A 22,751-nucleotide genomic window follows, 5' to 3' on the forward strand; every position below is an offset into this window, starting at 1 on the left:
GCCATACATCTATGCACCTACTGCTGTAGGAACAATGACTGGTTTTGTTTCCAGTGGCTGCAAGAAGAGCAATTCTAACTCTAACTTAGAAAACTGAGTCTAACTTCTACTTACTAAAGAAAACTCCACCTTTTGCATGGGCCCCCATGGAAGAATGAAGGAAAGAAAAACTCAGATAAAAATGTAGAAACTCACCAAAGGCATGTATTCATTCAATATGCAGTATTACAATAACTTGGAAAAATGATAAGATGTCTATCAACTCTATCTGTCTATTCACTATCTATATCATAGATACAGACGAGGTCTTATTTATAGGGAAGAACAAAAAACTCCTAAAACTATGACTTTCTCATGAAGGAAAGTTAGTTACAACTTAAGACTACAAACATGCAATCTGAAAGACATTAATTATCCCTTAAATTCCCCACAAATATAGATCATAGCAAATGCTAGATTTTCTCTTTTATCTGTCTTCAAACAAATTTCTAGGAATCTAGGTATCGTGCATTGCATGTTTAACTGATTGCCTTGATGCTTGCTTCCTTGCTCAACCATTTTATCAGGTCCCGCTTTGTTATTCATTAAAACAGGCCCCTTTTGACTTTGCCGCCAAGTCTTCTAGCTACAACGGTGTCATAACGCTTCTTCTTAATGTCATTAATGCCTTAGTGCTATTTCTTCATAGTTTGTTTAACTCTTGCTCAGCTTGTATCCTGCGATCAACATTTAATACACACAAGACTTCTCGCAAACATTTATTTTCATTTATTAGTTTATAAAGAAAAGGAATTAATTATTCAATTAATAATTTTTGAAATCTCTTCAACTGCAAGAAGATCTACCCATATCGAACATTCATGAAGAAATATTTTTACCACAAAATGAACCCCTTTTTAAGTATAATTCTGATTATCATTTTATGCCCTATGTCCATACTTTATACATCAAAAGTTAAAAAAATTTACACTAAAGGATGATAAAGTTTAGTATGTTATAGACAAATGTTTACAAAAAGGGCTAATAAAACTTCTATTTCTTCATGTCATCATTTTTCACCCCAACCATCCTAAGGTTGGTCCCTTCAGCATCTATAGGTTTCTGATCCTCATCCGCAGTCTGAGGTCATTAGCGATTTTCTCCCCTGATTCATGAGCTCTGTAATTGAAATATCCATGATTTTTTTTCAACCTTTCCTATTTTTGTTCTTTAGCAGTCATGTTATATTCAACAAAAAAATCATATTTTCCAAGCATAGGATGTAAAAGTATTGGTGGTTGGAAACGAAGAGGTACCCAATAATTTTTTTGATTTCTTCCCAACGTCAGGTACCTGGGCATCTTGTTGATGGCTAATTCCAAATTTTGGGGAGAGTGCAACTCGCTGGTTTTCAAGTCTTCTGGCAGTCAAATCCATCTTTGAAGAGAAGGTTGTATAGCATCAGGGGCATTTGCAGAACGATGCTGCTCCCAATCCAGAAATACTTGTTCGCAGACAGGGTGGATTTTGGCAGCAACACTTTGATTATTGTTAACGAAAAGCCAATCAAAGAATACTCTATAAGTGTTTTGTATTTCTGGCCGAATGTGCAATGGTTCAAACATTTCTTTTTCCCTATAGGGAGCAGCTTGGTTCTCTTGACTGATCTCATTCTGCATCCATGACATAATGGCCTTAAACTATACATCTCCCACATATAACAATGAATTCCAATCTTTATCATCTAGTACAACAATATTATGAACATATAATTCATAGAGGAGATTCTGTAGAGTCATTGGAGCTAAATTGAATGTTGCATAAAATTCTTGAGGAGTATGTAAGGAAGGGTTCAACCCCTGAGTAATTTGAGAGAACTAAAAATTAATCATTTTCTCTTTTAGGAACAATGTGTAAACTGGAGATGGGGACCTGCAATTTACAAGCTCTAGAATGAGCTCTGTGATCTTTGTGACACGTTGCTGTAGGATCTTAATTTCATTATCCTTTTCTTCAATTTTTTGTGCTTGTTCCCTAATAGTTCTAAGCATTTGCTTCTTCTCTAAATCCCAATTTGATTTTTCCCATTGAAACTGTTGGTACAAACTAAAGCTAACTATTAATGGAGTGAAAATATCTGGTGGTGTATGACGATGGACAATAGGTCTATAATCTTCAAGGCGGTGCTTAGGATGATGGTGGTAATTAGTGCTATCATCTTGAGAATTTTGACATTTAAAAAAGCTTTTATTTTGACAGGCAAAAGTGTTATCAACTTTTTCTAAAGGGGCAATGGCTACAGGATAGGGTGCAATAGTCATTTTATCTTGAAATGTTTCAAAAATTTCCTGAACCATTTCTTGTGCAACAGATGGATATTCTTTTGATGGTAGATTATCAGTTTCCCTTGCTGGTTGTTCAAATTCTGACACTATTTCCTTTGAGGACTCTGTGTCACTATCAACATTAATAGGACTGTTCAGTTTTGTGAGAATTTCCTCAGGATTATTTTTATGTTTCGGAGTAGGTGTTGTGGGTAACCTAGAAACTTTTTCCACCATTTCTTCGGTGAATTCCACCTAAATGCCCTTAACAGTTGCATATCCATCCCTTAATGTATTATGAAATTGGAGTGCAATTTCTTGATCAAACTGCTTCAAACTAAGACAATAAGCCAACCATCCTCGTTGCTAAAACAAACTACATGTTGCTAGGTTTTCCAGTAAGACTCTGTGATTTGCTATTTCATGCCGCTGATGTTCTCCACCCATATTTTTGAAAAAAAAATATGCCAGTACAAGCAAATTCATTGAAAATGATTTTGAGAGTATGGGCAGTGATAGCTACAGGGATTTCTACAGAGGGAAATTGCAATACTTCAATACTTTCCAAACATCACATCCTTCAATACTTCATGACGATATTTTAATCACCAAACCATAATGGGAATGAAGATCGTGCTCAAAAACATACGCCATATTAATTAGGAGTTATGCGAAATCATGATTTAATATTATTTCACACATTTCAGAAGTACAAAGGGTTGCCAGCTCATTACTGAAATGAGCCTTCCCCATACATCCTATATGCTAATTTAAGATTTTCTTGAGTATGCATTCATGATTTCGATTTCCCCTCCCCCCAACCTAGCAGAGACTGGGTCCCACTAGACCATAAAGATTGCAAATTCCAAAAATTGAAATATCACGCTTTCCTAAATAAATAATAAAGTAAATAAATGCAAAGGGGGTCGACTGTGACTGACCTGAGGTACGATAGGAAGGATGAACCGAGAAGTGCCTTATTAGAGAAAGAAAGTGAGATGGAATGATGATGGAAATACAAGAAGATGGGATGGAATGAGGTGGAAAATGAATGAATTTTTGCATGAGGGCAAAATTTTTTTATTATGAAGGCCTTGAAAATAAATTCAAGGGGCCACAGGCATCTGAGTGGGAGCCTCAGATGAAGTGGCTATAGGAAGAGATGTTTCTATTATGGTGAACTATTGAAGAAATTCTTCCCTGTTTGCTGGTTTATGATATAACTGCAGGCGATGCCCATTAACCAGGTGTTTGAATTTAACCAGATCAATTGTTGATAGTTGAACTACTCCATTGTTAAAAATTGTAATGATTTCATAGGGACCAAGCCATCAAGTTTGAAATTTTCCTTGGTGATGCTGATATCGCGAATCATACAGGAGTGCCCAATCACTAACAGAGAATTCTCTGTCTTTAATGAATTTGTCATGCCATTGCTTTCTTTGACTTTGAATTAATTCTGTGTTATGAAGAGCTGATTTTCACCATTGATCCAACTCATTGAGATGTAGAATGCCATCCTATTGTGTTGCAAGAAGGGTAATATCAAGTTCCAAAACTATCCACAGAGTTTTATGTTCAAATTCAATAGGCATAACAACTGTCTTCCCATATAGGAGTTGGAAAGGCATAAACCCAGTAGTGGATTTCCATGTTGTTCTATATGCCCATAAGGCTTCAAGAAGTTTAGCTGCCCAATCTCTATGATGCAAAGACACTATTTTAGTGAGAATATGTTCCAACTCTCTATTTGTTACTTCTACCTGTCCATTGGCTTGTGGATGATATGGAGATGATTTGCCATGCTGAATTTTATATTCCTCCATTAGTGTTTCTATTAGGTTAGATGTGAACTGAGTCCCTTGATCTGATTGTAATTCTCTTGGAACACCAAATTTGGTAAAGATACATTCATACAGAAACTTTGCAACATTATTGTCATGGGGACACTTCATGGGTTTTGCTTCAGCCCACTTAGTAACATAATCAGTGCAAACCAATATGTAACTTTTCCCTTCTGATGGTGGTTCAATAGGGCCAACAAAATCAATTCCCCATTTATCAAATGGTTCTACTACTATCTATGGCTACAGGGGCATTTCACCTATTTTTGTCGGTCTATCCATTCTTGGACATTTATCACATTTTTTTGTATACTAAGCCGCATCTTTGTGAAGTGTAGGCCAATAATAACCTGTATTCAAAATCTTTAATGCAGTCCATTTGTTAGAAAAGTGTCCACAATAGGGCTCGCCATGACAAGCACGAAGAACATCATATGTTTCATCTTCTCTGAGACATCATCATGTTACCTAATCTGGTCTAGTATAAAACACGAATCCTGAGATCCATGAGAAATTAAAACTCTTTTATGCCAGCAATCATTTTTCTTTTGCAGAAAAGTGTAAAGGAGTTTTGCCAGTAGTTAGATAGTTGGCAATGTCAGCATACCAAGGGTTTTGTGTTGACATAAGGAAGAGATGTTCATCAAGAAAAATATCTTCTATGGTTGTAGGATCATTAGGTGTTTGAAGACGAGACAAAAAATCAGCTACAACATTTGCTTTACCTGGTTTGTCAATAATGGTGATGTCAAATTCCTACATTAGTAACAACCATCGAGCCAATCGTCTAGAGATTGCTGGTTTGTTCATTAGATATTTGATAGCAGAGTGATCTGTATGTACAAATATTTGGTATTCTATAATGTAATGTCTAAACTTATTCATAGCATAAATTATAGCAAGCAGTTCTTTCTTTGTCACTGTATAATTATACTCGGCTCCTTGAAGATTTTTGTTGATATAGTAAATTGCATGTTCTATTGAATCTATCTTTTGGCCAAGTACTACTCCAATGGCATGATTTGAAGCATTTGTGTGTATATAAAAAGGTAACTCCCAATTTGGTCCTTGAAGCATTGGTGGTATTGAGAGGACTTCCTTAAGATGCAAGAAAGCTTTTGTAGACTCTAAATCCCATACAAATTCTGCATCTTTTTGAAGGAATTTGTATAAGGGTGCTGCAATTTGACTGAAATCTTTGATAAAATGTAGATAATATCCTGCATGTCCTAAAAAACTCTTGACTTCTTTCAATTTGGTTGGTACAGCTAATGTATGTATGACTTCTATTTTTGCTGGATCTACTTCAATTCCTTTAGGAGAAATAAAGTGTCCCAAGACCACTTCTTTCATAATCATAAAACACTTTTTACTGTTTAAAGACAAATTGTAGTCTTTGCATCTTTGTAAAACCTTGTCCAAGTTTTCCTTGGCTTCTTCAAATGTTGGCGCATATGTGGTGAAGTCATCCATATATACTTCCAAACAATCTACAGATATGTCAGAAAAAATGCTAATAACAACTCTTTGGAAAGTTGCGGGTGCATTGCACAAACCAAATGGTAGGACAGAATAAGCAAATGTTCCCCATAGACATGTGAATGTTGTCTTATCCTGATCTTCTAGTGCTATCTGGATTTGATTGTAACCAATGAACCTGTCTAAGAATGAAAAGTATTTTTTTCCTACAAGATTATCAAGGACTTGATCAACAAAGGGCAATGGAAAATGATCCTTTTTGGTAGTCGAGTTAAGTTCTCTATAATCTATGTAGACTGACCATTTTCCCCCCTTTTTGGGAACAATAACCACTGGTGACACCCATTGGCTATAGGAAATAGGATATATGAAGCCAGCATTGAGTAACTTTTGCAATTCATTTTTGACAATATCCCTTAATTCTAGGTTTATCCTACGCTGAGGTTGTCACACAGGTTTATAATCTAGACTGATATAAATTCTATGGGTACAGAGTGCAGGATCCAAACCTTTCATATCTATATACTCCCAAGAAAAAGCATCCTAATGCTTTTGTAACAGCTATAGGGTATCATGATGTTGTGCCTAAGATAAGGACTTGCTTATATTTAATTCTCTTCCTGGAATGATTGTTGTTTTGACTACTTTTTCAGCCATTGAAATTTTCACAATTGGTTGTGAATCTATCTCATGTGGCAGGAGTGAATGCATAAGCTTTGCAGACTTGGAATAATGCATTTCATCAGATAAAGGCAGAATGCTTTCTAAGACATACTCTTGTGTAGAAGATGTCACAGGTTGTGTTCCATACGCATTCATTATGATAGAAGAACTGACATCATCTTCTTCTTTAATGTTTACAAATGAGTCCTGTGAGATCATCATCAATTGTTGAATAGAATCTATGTCCATATCAAAGTCATCCATATTTGGCCAGACAACTTGATCATCCTGCAGCAAAGGCTAAGTAGGAGAATACAAGGTCAAATTTTTAGTGTTTGTTCCATCTGAAATAGTTATTTACCCTGATCGACATGCAATATAAGCATCTTCTGTTGCTAACCATGGTCATCCTAAAATGATAGGGTAGCCCCTAGTACTTGTTTTTGGAGAGAGTACAACAAAATCAACTGGATACTCCCATGAATGTAATATGATAGTGACATCTTCTAGCATACCATCAAGAATGATGGTAGAACTATCTGCTAGTTGCAAGATTGTTGGGGTCTGCCTAAGACCAATGATGCTTAATTTGGACACTACTTCCTTGGTTATTACATTGATGGACACTCCTAGGTCTATTAAGACATTTTGCACTTGTACCCCTTGAATGGTGAGGGTTACTACTAGGCTACTAGGGTCTGCATACTTAGGCATTTTGCAGTTATCAAGCATAAGATCAGAAAGCTATCCAAGGACATGGATAGTCTTTGGGTCTTTCTTTTTCCTTCCTAGTTTTTTAACATAGGCTTCTTTGATGGCTTTTGAATATATAGGTACTTCCTTGATTGCATCAAGTAAGGGAATTTTTACCGTCATTTGCTTAAGTTGCTCAAGCAAATCTAGTGCAGCTTGATTTTCACTTGGTAGTATTTTCTTTGTTAACCTACTAGGAAATGGTAGTGTTTTGGCTGCAGGAGAAATAGTGGTGGCAGGGTCTTGAACTGACTCAGCATTTCTATCATCTATTTCTATTATAATGGGTTGCTGAGGTGAGGCAAGCATTGTTCCAGATCTTAGAAAAATATCATTTAGGGTGATCGAATAACTTTGTTGCTGGGCTGAAGGTTTTGCACTATTAGGGTTAGGTACAAGTTGTAAAGGTAACTTTGGCTATTTTGGAGGGGCTATATTGGCTGTAGGAGGCATTAAGGCTTGTTGTTGAGGAGGTTGAGTCAAAGCTGACTTCTACTGGTGCTGCTACCAATTTTGGGTTTGCTGCCAACCCTACTGAGGTTGGTGCCAACCTTGGTTAGGCTGCTGCCATCCTTGGTTGGGCTACTGCCACCCTTGGTTGGTCTATGGCCAACCTTGGTTAGGCTGTTGCCAACTTTGGTAAGGTTGCTGCCAATGATTATAATTAGCATACTATTGTTGCCATTGACTATTACTACTGTAATTATGGAGTGGGTCTTGAGGAATACCTAATCTTGGAGCCCATGGCCTTCGTTGAGCAACATAAAAGACTTCCCCATCTTCATCAATTGCCTTGAACTCAGTAGGAACATGCTGTGATTCCAAGCTAGCAATAGGCTTACATCGCCAGTTGCATTTCTTTTCTCTACAATGGGGGCAATATTCTACCAACATACTATCAACATCTTCCTTCTTCCTACATGCTTGCATGGTATCCAATTGTGTAGCAACATCATTAATGGTGTCTTGCTTGAAATTTGACAAGAGGTTTGACAATTCTATCTTAGATACTCCTACCCCAGGAGTCTTTTGGAGTAAATCCCTCAAACCTCATCCTTTTTTTGTTGTTGCTCTGGAATAGTTCAAACAAATATTCTAGATTTCAGCCCACCTCTTCTATGTAATGTCACCTCTAGCCATTAATTCTAAAGCTTCCATACTCCTATCATGTACTCCTTTTAGAAAGAGATGTTTTTGAGACTCCTCATTCAGCTGATGTTGTGTGTTGTGCTATAGGTTAAACATGAACTGGGCAACATAGTCCTCCAAAGTCTCATCCTGCTTTTGTGACATTTTAAAAATGTCATCTCCTTTCAAATCATGGCCTCTGCAATATTCCTTATATTTATTAAGGAAAAAATTACTCATAGTTGGCCAATCTGTCACAACATTGGCACCTAAACTCATGAACCATCTCAAAGTGGCTTCTTTTAGAGTTGATGGAAATAATTTTAGCTTATGGACATCAGTTGTGTTGTCATAACTTCGACAAAGGATGTTGAACTCAAAGAGAAAAGTTTTTGGATCTTTAGTAATAAGGCCATAGAATTTAGGTAGGGTAGCTGAGGGTATATTTTTCAAATTTTGATTACCCTGCTGAGGAGGAATTGGAAAAGGAAAGGTAGGCTAAGCTATTGCCATTTGTAGATGTCCTAGTGGTGGCTGATAAATGACTAGAGCTAATGGATTATCTTGATATTCTGGCTCAGCAAAAAGATTATTCAAATGAAAAGATTCTTCAGATGTGGTTGGTGATTGTACTTGTTTTGGTACTTCTGCAAATACGTTCTCAAACAATTCTTCTTCTCTCTCTTCTGTTTCTTCAAAGTCAGGATAAAAAGGATCTTCCTAATTGAAGTTGGGAAGAAATCTTCCAAGGTGATCTCTTCTTCTATGCATGCAAGAATGCTGAAAATGAAACTAAATGACTCAATAGTAAATATTAGACTAACACCATCCTCGAAAATGGTGCCAAAAATATGTCTAACCAATATAACACCCTTTTAGTTGTAGGATTGGACATCCCTTACCACCAAATTACTATACTGATTTTTATTAAATGTCAATCCGGGAGCATGAACTTGAGATGATGTCTACAAAGTATATGCTCTAGTTTTCACTAAAAGTCACTACTACTTTGGATGCAATAACCATTGAGGAAATCTATTTTATCCAAGGGAAAGACAAATATCAAATACTTGGAGGGAAATTCTAAGTATTTAGCCATACATCTATGCACCTATTGCTGTAGGAACAATGACTGGTTCTATTTCCAATGGCTGCAGGAACAACAATTCTAACTCTAACTTAGAAAACTGAGTCTAACTTCTACTTACTAAATAAAACTCCACCTTTCACATGGGCCCCCATGAAAGAATGAAGGAAAGAAAAACTCAGATAAAAATGTAGAAACTTAGCAAATGCATGTATTTATTCAATATGCAGTATTACAATAACTTGGAAAAATGATAAGATGTCTATCAACTCTGTCTGTCTATTCACTATCTATATCATAGATATAGATGAGGTCTTATTTATAGGGAAGAACAACAAACTCCTAAACTACAATTTCCTCATGAAGGAAAGTCAGTTACAAGTTAAGACTACAAAAATGCAATTTGAAAGACATTAATTATCCCTTAAATTCCCCACAAATATAGAAGATTTCCAAGAATCCAGGTATCGTGCATTGCATGTTTAACTAATTGCCTTGATGCTTGCTTCCTTTCTTAGCCATTTTATTAGGTCCCTCTTTGTTATTCATTAAAAAAGGTCCCTTCTGACTTTGCCGCCAAGTCTTCTAGCTGCAACGGTGTCATAACGTTTCTTCTTAATGTCATTAATGCCTTAGTGCTATTCCTTTGTAGTTTGTTTAACTCCTACTCAGCTTGTATCCTGCGATCAACATTTAATACACACAAGAATTTCTGCAAACATTTATTTTCATTTATTAGTTTATAAAGAAAAGGCATTAATTATTCAACTAACAATTTTTGCAATCTCTTCAGCTGCAGGAAGATCTACCCATATCAAACATTCATGAAGATCAAAAGTTAAAAAAATTTACACTAAAGGATGATAAAGTTCAGTATGTTATAGACAAATGTTCACAAAAAGGGTTAATAAAACTTTTATTTCTTCATGTCACCACTCTTCATTCCAAACATATAGTATTATATTGATCATACAACAAAAACTGTTTCCCTAATGCTATATTTCATGTGGTTCTCTATAAATCACTGATATCTTTTGTATGATGTTGATTTAGGTTCTATGCACTTGACCACATGTCAAATACAAGTTATAGTACCTTCTATTAACTGCAAATAGGTAGATATGCAATGTGGTGTCCTTAATTCACAAATCTTAGTCTACTGCTCTATTAGTTTTACTATGTTGTCATCAATGAAAAACATAGTCATAACACTATTTTGCACTGCTACCCCATAGCATCAACATTCATGCTAGAAATCTCCCCCTTTGGCATTGATGGAAACATAGATGAAAAACATCTAGTTCCAAGAATACCAATAAATCAAATCTTGCTTATTGCTTTCCCATAATGCAAGTTCTCTTTAATGTAACCACTCTATTCTAATGTTTGTTATCTCTCCCATTTTAATGTTTTTCATATCACTCACTCTCTTGCATTGACATAAATGTCAAAGGTAGTACAAAAATCAACCTATTAGCATGACCACAAGTTGGTCTATTTCTCTACAATTCTTTTATAAAAACTACAAGTATCTAAAGTTATTGTTGTATAACAGTTACCTATTCCAAGAGTCCTTGATTGACTCTGTTCATCACATATACTCCCCCATTGGAGAAGCATCAACATTTAGTCTATTCTAACAACGGTGTTGTGTGCCTTGGAAAAATGTACTTCTGCATGTCCTACTCTGAGCTAGGTAGGTGCATAACCCCAAGCATACCTCTTAGGTATTCAAATGTATCCTTTGGTAAGGCCTTTGTGAAAATGTCTGCAATCTATTCCTTGGTGATAATGTATTCCAATCTGATTTCTTTCTCTACAAATTTCTCTTTTAGTACATGATACTTTATTGCTATGTGCTTAGTTTTAGAGTGAAAAATAGGATTCTTAGACATGTTGACTATACTTGTGTTATAGCAATAAATGATAATAGTTTCTATGAATGTTATCCCAATATCCTTCAACATCTGCTTCATCCATATGACTTGATTACAGTTATTTTCTGCTACAACATACTCTACTTTTGTAGTACTTTGAGAGGTACAATCTTGCTTTGTGCTGAGCCAAAAAACTAATATTCCTCCAAGGAAAAATGCTCCTCCACTAGTGCTCTTGCTATCATCCTTATCTCCTGCCCAATCAACATCTATATAAGTGCAAAGGGTAAAGTCATTATTTTTGTTATACCAAATACCATAATTTGATGTTCCTTTCAAATATCTGAATATTCTTTTTACTGTTGCATTGTGATACTCCTTAGGATCAGCTTGAAATCTTGCCACAATTCCAACTGCATTAGCTATGTCTAGTCTACTATAAGTTAGATACTGTAATTCACCAACCATAGATTTATACTTCTTTTGTTCAACAATAGGCATCTTGTCTTTGCTTGATAACTTATGACCATTTACCATAGGAGTTCCAACAAGCTTGCAATTTTCTAAGCCAGATCTTTTTAGTAAATCATTTAAGTACTTGGTTTGAGAAATAAAGATAGCTTCTTTGTTTTAAACAATTTGTAGTCCCAAGGAAAATTTCATTTCACCTATCATGCTCATTTCAAAATCATTCTTCATGTCTTCTAAGAATTTGTTACTGACTTCATCATTTCTACTAAAAATAATGTCATCAACAAATATAATGATTATTAGTAAACCATCTTCTATTTCCTTCAAGTATAGGTTACTATCTGCTATTCCTTTAGCAAATCCAGGCTTTGCTAGATATTTGTCTAACCTTGCATACCATGTTCTTGGTTCTTGCTTTAATTCATACAATGCTTTCTATAATTTGCAAACCATGTACTTTTCTTCTGTTAAAGGAAAACCCCTTGGTTGTTCAATGTAAACCTCTTCTTCAAGTTCTCCATTTAGGAATTTTGATTTCCATCCAATATACCTTAAAGTTCTTGTTTGTTGCATATGCTAGGAACATTTTGATTGCTTCCATCCTTGCTATAGGTGCATATGTCTCCTCATAATCAATTCCTTCTTGCTAAGAGTATCCCTTGCATACAAGTCTTGCCTTGTTTCTTATTACTTCTCCCTACTCATTCATTTTATTTCTGAATACCCATTTAGTGCCAATCACATTTTTGTCCTTTGGTCTAGGAACCAATTCCCATTTGGAATTCTTGATTATCTATTGGAGTTTTTCCTCCATTTCTTTTATCCAATGATCATCTTTGATTGCTTCATCTACACTTCTTGGTGCTACATGAGATATTAGATCCAATTCTTCATTAATTCTGCTCCTTGTCATCACACCCTTTTCTTTACTTCCTAATATCTGATCAGCACGATGATTTCCTATCAAGTTTCTATTTGGGGTAGGAGTTTTTGCTTTAACTCTTATCTTAGGCACTATATTCTATTCTTCTCTCACATCTTCAATTTGCACATTATTCTGCATGTCATTGTTAGTCTTGAAAAATAACTCATTACCTCTATTAGTATTGGTGTAAATAAGTATTTACTATTTACACTTTACTTAAGTTTACTTAGGTTAATGCATTATTTTATTATTTATTTAGGTGAGACACTTAGGAGTTTGTGTACTCTCATGAGTTGTCATATTGACAACCCAGAAGTATGCAACTCTAATTCAGCACATGGTGTCTACAACACTAGAGTTTGCATCATTCACTAAGTTGTCATGTAGACAACATAGTTATTCACACTCCCTTTTAGTACATGTTGTCTACAACATAAATTTGCATGCTACACCATTGTACACTTATCCTCTCATCATTGCACTTACTTCTGTGCTCAATAGAGGATAACCCATATCTATTGGACATGTGCCTAGTTGTATGACTTATCATGTTGCTGACTTCTATGCATTCTAGAGGCTCTCTAGAGGCCTTTGTATACAAGAACTCCTAGTGTTCTTTCATATGGAATATTGAATGAATATATCATCATTCTGATCATACTCTCTCTTTGGTCTATTGTTGTGCTTGTGTTTGAGTTCCTTTGTCTTGGGTGAATTCTGTGTTAAGGAAAATTCTTACATGGTATCAAAATTTGGGGAGATTCTCTACACATAGCCATTTGAGACTATTCATGCTTTAGCACCTCAACCTAAATCTAGAGTATCTACAAAAATTGGGAGCATCTAGAGCTAGATTTGACCTTTCCATTGTGTCTAGAATGTTGATTCAATGAAGATTGACTATAAATTTGCCTATGCTAGGCTAAAGTTGATCGTGAGGCAATTTTTTTTTACAAAATAGCACCTCACACTAGTACATTTGCACTTGTTTTTCTACCAAAATTTTCGACCAAAGTTGTAATTCCTTTTTTTTTTTCTTTTCATTCCCATGTTGGTCAAAAATAAAAATTTTGTGGTTGATTTGGTTGAAATTTTGACCAACCTATGTATTCTTAAGTTGAATTTCGACCAACTCAATGTTATAACAAAAAAGAAGAAGGTTTCATTCATTCATAGGTTAAAAAGAAAAAATTTCATTCATTCATAGGTAATCTATTTCCTCATGCACCGATTTATGCCAACTACTGGGATTTCTTGAGCTTTTCTACCAGCAAGGGCTTGCCACAGACCTGCTTACCACATGAGTGAGCACCTAGGTGAAGTGTAAGTTGGTTTGTAGCTAGGCAACAAGCCACGAGTCATTGCTTTCTATTTTGTTTGGCCGAGTCATGCACCGCAATGCCCTTTTTTATAATGGTTTCATTGTTGGCTAAAAATCGCACAAGAAGTAGACAATGACAGATTGGAGAAGAGGTCTAAATTTGTGACATTGCTCGGCTAGGGCCAAATTGGTATTTCTCCATTCTCCTTTTACTAGGATTTCAACTTATGTGCAGTTGCCTGCATTTTCAGACACTCTCCAAATGTAGTTGTTTCAGGAATTACCATATATTCTAATACAAATCATTTCAAAAATGCTTGTTTAAGCCACTAATATGGGATGAATTTATTGTATCCTAATAATTTGATTAGTAATGGCTATATGGCACCTGGAATTTTCTTGCGGCTCATCAGAAAATACTGTTCCAAGGAAACATTTTGGTAGAATAAGCGATAGGAAAAAGCTATGATTAAAAATGCATTTGCACATCTAATTTACTCTAACCAAAAACATTCTTAAGAAGAAAAAAAGGATGAAGGATCAGGAACCTCTTTCTGAGCCAAAAGGGTCTCTATTCAAATCAGTATGCATAGTCGTGCTCATTTCTTCAGTAGTCTATAAATGATTTTTAATTTTTAATCTCCAAGATAACCATGAACTAAATGAAATCACCAACATCCAAATCCTTCAAGTTAATTTAAGTGTGTGGAGTCCTTCATGCTTAATTGAAGCATGTGGTTTCCCTTATAGATCTATCTCTCTATATTAAAAGGAGAGAAAGCTATTTGTATTAGATATCCATATCCAAAAACTACCATATTTTTCTCAGTGTATATAGTCCCTTTTGGATAGTTTTGCCTCATTTTGAGGCAACTATACTCAAATGTTAATTTTTTTCTTGGATCAATTTTGTGATAGTTTTTAACATCAATATTTTGGATCATCCTACATGATCTATCAATGTTACTCTCTCGTATCCTGATGATGGATCATGTAGTATGATCCGAAATGTTGATGCTAAAAACTATCACACAATTTATCCTAGAAACAAATCAACATTTAACATGGATTGTGAAGATCTGGTAGACTTACCTATATTTAAGTCATGTCAATTATTCATGATACATTCTTGGACATTTATTATCATGGAATCTGCTTCTACATAAACAAGATAGGAAAACATGGCTTCATGCCAAGCAAATCTTAATGCTAAATCTTATAGTTTAAATCTCACTGTGATGATAAAATAGAAAAAATTAGTGTAATTCAACCATGAACTTTACATTGGTTAGCATGGAGAATAAATAGAAAGCAAGTACAAATTAGCAATATATGCACACTTTTGATTTGTATATTTAGCAAAAAAGAAAAGAAATAGATTAAATATGAGGGGTTCCAAGCAGGCTGGTTAATACCAGTCTCTTTCTAATTTATTCCTTTGATACAAAACTTTAGGAATACTCAAAAAAATGTTCCTTCCTGGTATCCAATTAAACATCTTCACATTAGTTCAAAAACCCTAGGTCTAAAACTGAATAGATGCATGCTGAAGAAGTTATAAAAAAAACCAGATAGAACTCAACATATCTTAGGAAACTAAAATATACATCAATCTAGTATATTTGAAATAGGATTGAAGCATTTCACAAAATTTTGTAACTGCTCCTCTAAAACCTCGCACTTGGTAATGGCATCTTTGCATTGCATGCGCTCCTCCTGAAGCTCTAGCTCCAAAGCATCCACTTTTTTAGACAACCCTTTCATCTCAATTTCTATTGCATTGAATTGAGATTTAATATCTAATTTATGTGAAATCATGGCATCTAGTTCATTCTCTAATAACTACTTTGATTCCTTAGTAGATTCAAGTTGCATTTGCAAGTTTGCCAACATTTGTTCTAATTTAATAAGTTGACTTTTCGTGTGTTCAAGTTTCTCTTTAGTTGTAGCTAGGACTACCTTTTAGATTAGCATTGTCACTCTTCAAATGCGTAAGTTGTTCCTCCAACTCTGTAACTTGATGCTGCATGTGATCAAGCTTCTCTTTTGTTATAGTGATGACTCCTTCCAGATTAGCATCCTCACTCTTGAGACGTATGAGCTCCTCTTTTAACTCAATAATCTGATATTGTGTGTGTCCAAGATCCTCCTTGGTTATAGCCAAGACTGTTTCTAGATTTTCATTCTCACTCTTGAAGCACATAAGCTCCTCTTCTAACTCTCCAATTCTAATTACCTGGGCCTTCAACTCAGATTCCAAAGATGTTTTTTCTATTTGAATGCTGTTAAGCTTCCTAATTATGTATAAATTGCCACCAACTAGTTGAAAGTGTAGGCTATTAGCCTTTTCTTCTCCTGAAAGATCCTGAGCACTTTCTTGTCTTTTGAAATTATTAGTACTAATCAAATTACGAAGAAAACTAGACTGCATTAGGTTGGGCAATTGGTTGCCAAAATCTATGGCTTAATTTTGGAAGATTTCACTGAAATTAAGAGCAAACATTTTCCTAAATTGAGATAACAAAGATATCAGTTCAACAATTAACTCTGTAATGTTTTCTTTCCACTAAAAAAAGTAATCCACTAACTGAGAAAACTCCTAAATTCTAAAAACTAGTTTATTAGTATCTGATGATTTAAATTTTTGAGTCTTTTCAGGGTCTTGGTCTATAGATTGTAAGAAATTAACGACACTGACAATAGTAGTTGCAAACTCTACATCAATAGAACTAATTCTAATCCCAATATTAGAATGAGAAGTGAAGTTAGCTTTCACAGAAGACCAGATATGTGAGTAAGAATCTCTAGTACTTTCAGCATCTATTGACATGGCATATTTGACCTCATCTAGTATTTTGTGTAGGTTTGCACCCTCAACATCAACATTAAGGATCATATCATGCTTTTCTTTGAGACTAACTAGGGTAGATTCATTTCAAGTGTTTCTAGCTTGCAAAACAATTAGATTTTCTTGTAAAAGGTTCATTTTTTTAAACAACTTAGAGCATTCCTGATTGATAGTTTGAAGCTTTGATTCTTTTTGTGCAAGAGCTTCTTCTAAGAAAGCTCTATCTTCTTGATTAGATGAAATATCAAAACTTCCTGAAACATTCTTGTTGGTTATTTCATCTAAATTTCCTACTTTTGCCTGATCCAATCTAGTTGAATCCATGGAAGCCAATCTCTCCATCTCAAGGAAATCATCAATCAAATCTACCTTGGACACATCACTAAGCTTCTTAGCTGTGCCAATGACCTTTTCTATTTTGATATGATCCAACTCTACAATCAGTGTTGAAGCCTATGACTCTGCACTAGGGTCACCATCATTCCTGTCCTCAGAAATGGAAGACAAGCTTGGTGGATTGCTTGTGCTTTCATTTCTTGATCCTTCCAAATGCAACTCAAGTGCAGGTTTTCCTTGCCTTCACCTCAAAGATTCCAACTATTGTTTAACAGTGGAGAGCTTGGCAGTTGTTCTAGAACACATGACTCTAGAAGCCTTAATCTCATCATTTTTCTTTGAGAGAGCATCTTTTAGCATCTTGTTCTCTTCTTCTATTGTCGATTCTTTTCCTATATGGTATTTAGTTGCTTTCTGAGAATGTTCTTTGTGTCTATCATTTAATGTCTCTACTAAAGAACATGGTGAACCAACACCTTTACTAAGTGACTTCCTCAATTTGATATCCCCAGACTCCCTTCCAGAAATATCTACTTCAAGTTTCATTTGAGCCAGTGTAGTAGGCCCTGGTAATCATTTTTTAAGCAGACCTCTTAGCCTCTAACACTTGGCCTCTAACTTGGTAACTTTCTTAACTGTTTCTATTTGCTACTTGCTAGCAGCCTAGGCAGATTTCTTACTAATATCCCTTTCATCAATTATTATATCCAATTCTTTGTTAAGTGCATGAAGTTTATATTTGAGGCCAAAATTCTCACTTTGTAACATCTCAAGTTTAGTTTGAAGAACTTTAGCCTCAGACTCAACTTAGTTTCTAGCTTCTTGCAAATTAGATAATGCTTTTGAATTTTCTTGAAGAGATGTGGATGCTGCATTACTTCTTGCTTCTACCTCATTTAACAGCTGCTCCAGTTCTACTATTCTAGAATCAAGCTTACATTTTGATTTGTCCCATTCTCTAGTCCTTTTCAACATAGCCTCATGAAGCTTCTATTCTTGTTCCTCTCTTGAACTCCTAGGCTCCCATGAAATTACCTGATTGAGTGTCTATATTTTTTTAAATCAAATCATATTTGAGGGTTCATGATGAAGAAACTCTAAAATTAGTGCTCAATATTTTGATTCTATCACAACGTTTTGTTTAGCATGTTTAACAAGAGAAAATCCAAACATTATTGCATTAGGAGAGAAAGTGTTTGATTTTGTAAAAGTTTTTTTACACTATATTTATTAATAAGAGAAAATATGGGAATTTCCTCTGTATAGATTCATTAGTACTAATTCAGAGGATTTCACAACTAAAGTCTACCCCAAGAAATTCTCAAGTGCCACAGTCAAGCTTTGAGACTATCAAGAGAGGTAAAGGGCAACCTAAACAAAAATTTTGTGGTTGTGGGAAGGATTAGTCCAACGTGGTGGATTGTTATGGAATGGATAACCTCAAAGTGTTGAAGGAAAATTCATTGGGACCAAAGTTAAGGCGTGAGCATTTGTCTCTTGTAAGATCTTTCCCAAGTAAGAAAACCTGTTGATTATGTCTTTGTCTCCACCACAAGAAAATCCAAACTCCAAAACCCATTAAATATAAGAGGCCCAGACTTAAATTGAATGAGACTGCCACTTTATGTTTTCTAGAGTCTCCATCTGGTACCATACCTATAAAAGAGCTATTTAGCTAAGGAAATCAAATTAAGATTGAAAAGATTGAAGAAGTAGAAATAACCTCACCTTCTCATGAATTCACTGTAAAATCCATGGGTGTTGGAGACTCCCTAAGACAATTCTGCATAGTACTTCCAAATAGCAGAGGATTTCCTTTGATACTAGAAAACTCTAAACACCCAAACCCCAGAATCAACACTTCAATCTAAATATTAGTTATATTTTAATGCAAAAATGCATTCAAATGTGAAACATAATTCCCACATAGCATAAGAGGGAAGATTGTTCGTACATGATGGTTCAAGCATAAGTCATGGGTACTGACCTAGTCAGATTGTTGTCGAACAAATCTCTAAAAATGGGGCATATGGGTTAAATACTAAAAAAAAACCTAGCATAAGATGAACCCAAATGGAAAATAAAATATGGATAAAGAGTAGAGCCTTACACAAATTCTTCAAGAAGTGGACTTGATATTTCATTGTTCTGCAATAGTCTGCACATGTCACAAAAATTAGCACATTTGTCTCATACTGTAATGCTCATACCTTAATTCTTAGGCATTCATTTCAGAAATTGATGTCTTGTTCTTTTCCTAAGAAATCAGTCAAAATGGATACAAAAATGTTCTTGTCACAAAATTCCCCAAAAAGACCTCAATAGAGACAAACAGATTGAAGTTTGAAGCCATTGCAACACACTTGCCTATTGACACAAATGGATATTTTCATGATATATTCATAATTGGCAATGCAATGAGTCCAATTCTTTTAGATGAATGCAGCTTAATGCCATGAAAATCAATTTCACTTGGGTTAAATTTCATTTTGCATATGTTGGTTTCAAGTATACATTTGACATCTTTGCTAGAAATGGGTTTATTAAGTAATACGGTAACATAGAGGAGTAACACAAATTGTCAATGTTTAGTTTCATCTAGATTACCATGGTCAGCAGGTAGATATGAAAAAGATGGTTTCATAAATAAAACATTAGAAAGTACTATAATTTTTTCCTTAAGAAATGTTAGGGTTAGGTCAAGAATCATGGATGCGATTGCAAAGAAGTTGCATATTCGATTGTATATAAAAAATGGTGGTAGAATGGTAGTGTAAAGCCAATTTACACACTCACTCAACATCTTTTTAACCGAGGAAATTTGAATGATTCACATTCATATATAAACCATTTCAAGCAAAGAAATAAACATTCTCTAAATGGGAAAATAAAAACCAAAATGTTTGAGCACAACCATTTTCGTAGATTCTAAGATTTCTCAAAACCACTACTGTCTACCTCTACTACTATATGCCTAGTTGTTGTAGGCAGCAATACAAAAGAATATCAGAAGTGTATACCTAGTTGTTGTAGGTAGAAATACAAAAGAATATTAGAAGGGTTATTGAGAAGCAGGAAGCATATTTAATTTGTAGCAATGCTAGAAATTTACCTACCCTTGTTCTAATTTGCAAGCTGCATACACAAACTCACATGCTAATGGTTGTCTTAGGCTTTTTCTTCATCCTTTTTTGAGAACCTGGGTTTGCTAGGTTTTGGCATGGGATTAACAATTTGTTTTTTGTTTGAAGATGAGCTTCCCTCTTTTTGTGATGTTCTGACTAGATTTGAATTTTGCATTACTTTGAAGCTGCAATATTATTTTAAATAGTTTGATCATTTTATGTTGGCTCTTTGGTATTTCAATCAGCTTCTAAAAAAGATCCACCCTATTTTGTTTTTTCAGACATCTTAAACTTTTTTGCATTATTCATTGGTTGACGGGATCACAACTCTGATAGCACTGTGAATGCCTTAACTAATAAGTTGCAAACTATCACCTAGAGAATAATGTTATGTCAATTTACATTGTAAAATGTTATGTACATATGTAGAGGATAATATTTTTTAATTTAATAAGGCCATATTGTTTTCTTCATTAATCAGTGGAATGCTCTAATTTCAAAGATACCCTTCCTTGTGTTTCTTTCAAAATTTAATTGTATCTTTCTTGCTAGATGCACGTGCCTTCAACAAACAAATACACAAAAACATTGTGTCAACTGTAAATTTGGATTGCAAATTGGATCTCAAGGCTATAGCTCTTCAAGCTAGGAATACTGAGTACAATCCCAAGGTAAGTGGCTTGGATATTATTTCTATTTTCTGTAAAAGTGTTATCATTTTACTATTCATGGTCACTCAGAATTAAATCTCTCTCCATAGAGAAACACAAAAGCAAGAGATGCATAACTATAGTAGTATATTGTATGGAGGATTTGAAAATTTAAAAATTACTAGAAAATGCTTGTGGAAGGAAATTGTAATAAAAGCATTTCTATCAACTTTGTGTTCCCAATAAGGATAAGATTGAAAACTAAGAAAAGATGACAACTAAAAGAATAAAGAATATTCCTGAAGTCTATTGTAATAGCTTAGTTGACCATTATAAATTTATAACTAAAATTTCAATATTATTTTACTAATGGGGATGATAATGAAAAGTCCCCTTCCCATTGTGCCTAGCTTGTAAAATGATTAGGACATTCCCAACCTGATGCCCTTAGATAGTAATATTTGTAAAATCAAAGTTACACATTTCATATATGTAAAAACTGATAGCTACCACCATATTCTTAAAAAAGCTTAGTATTGAAACATAATTATTATGGGCTTACAAAATATGCAAGGCCCCTCTTAGACACCAATCCTTAATAAAGAAAGCTATGTTTAGCCCCATTGTCTATAAGAACAGTGATGCCCTATCCCAACAAGACTCTGTGAACTTTGAGAGAGTATGGAACTTGTCCCTTGGGTGGTCTTCAAAGTATAGCCAAGATACTGTAGTTAGTCCCTCCTCTCACTATTTCAGGTTCCTATTCTTCTTTATGAGCTTTAGCTCTTCTGTCTCAGCCTCATCATCATAGGCAGCCTCAATATAATATGGATTTAATAACTGGGTTCCCATAACTCCTAGAAATTGAAGCACAATAGACTTACTTCTCAATTTAATAGTGAAATTCACATACCCTTTTATTATAGCATTAGATTCTACACTTCTTTTTAAAATTAACATTGTATTGATTCAAATGAGGTGCTCCAGAAATGAATTTGTTCCTTAGCTCTAAAGATTCTAGATCTAGGGACTTTTTGACTACATTTAAAATTACATAGTTAAATCCTAATATTCATATGAACTGTAGATAAGTTGAGTATTAAATTTATCAAATTAGTTTTAATCAGTAGGTTTTTAATTGTGGCTATTTTTAAATTCAGATAGCTGTATGTATCTTTAGAAGGAAGCAAAACTATTTTGATTTACCGAACAACATTAATGGCAACTATAAGGCAAAATTTATGTTCATTTGGGATTGTGTCAGTTACTTTAGAACTCTTACTATTACATTTTATCGGTAGATCCATAATGTAGATTGGCTTTCTCACATAAGGAAAAGCTTGAATGTAAAATATAGTCAATGGTCTGTATTCATGATAGTGATAGCACATGCACTGATGATTATCCTTAGCTATAATTTGAATCCTACAGTTTGAAATCCATCAAGCATTTATAGCCCATTTTGCATGTTGATAACAATTTAACTTTTCCGCGTATGGTAATTATTCAAGAAACATACTTCAAAATCTAATTTATGAATGTCTAATCTGCTTCACTTAAGCTTTTCCTAAAACTTACATGTAAATCATTGATGCAAAAAACTAATTACCTTTCTCTTGATCGATAGGTTTTGCTATCATCCTAGTTTTTAAATTCAGCTTACTTTTTGGATCTTTATGTTTGATGAGTATTGGGTCAATGGTTGTCCAACTACTTCCATGATCCATCCTAGGTATTTTCTCACACAGAAAAAATCAGTGCTTAATTTGTCTATAATGTATTTGGCCTTATTAGTGTCTTAACATCATTTGGTAGAATTAGAACTTATGGATGAACTTCAAGTTACAAGCTCTGAGTTAGGAATGGGTAACTATTTATAATGGGTTAGGAGCTTTGAGTTTTAGCAATCTAGATAGGTAAGTCAAAAATAAAGAAAATAGT

General features: G+C 34.5%; 1 pseudogene; it reads right to left on the reverse strand.

The window, feature by feature from the left end:
- Positions 1–15,459: 15,459 nt before the first annotated feature.
- Positions 15,460–18,689, reverse strand: LOC149572509 (filament-like plant protein 5; annotated as a pseudogene).
- Positions 18,690–22,751: the final 4,062 nt, after the last annotated feature.

The sequence above is a fragment of the Cupressus sempervirens genome, chromosome 2 (assembly GCF_028749045.1).
Source record: "Cupressus sempervirens isolate cs-2001-9-10 chromosome 2, ASM2874904v1, whole genome shotgun sequence".
Lineage (NCBI taxonomy): Eukaryota > Viridiplantae > Streptophyta > Pinopsida > Cupressales > Cupressaceae > Cupressus > Cupressus sempervirens.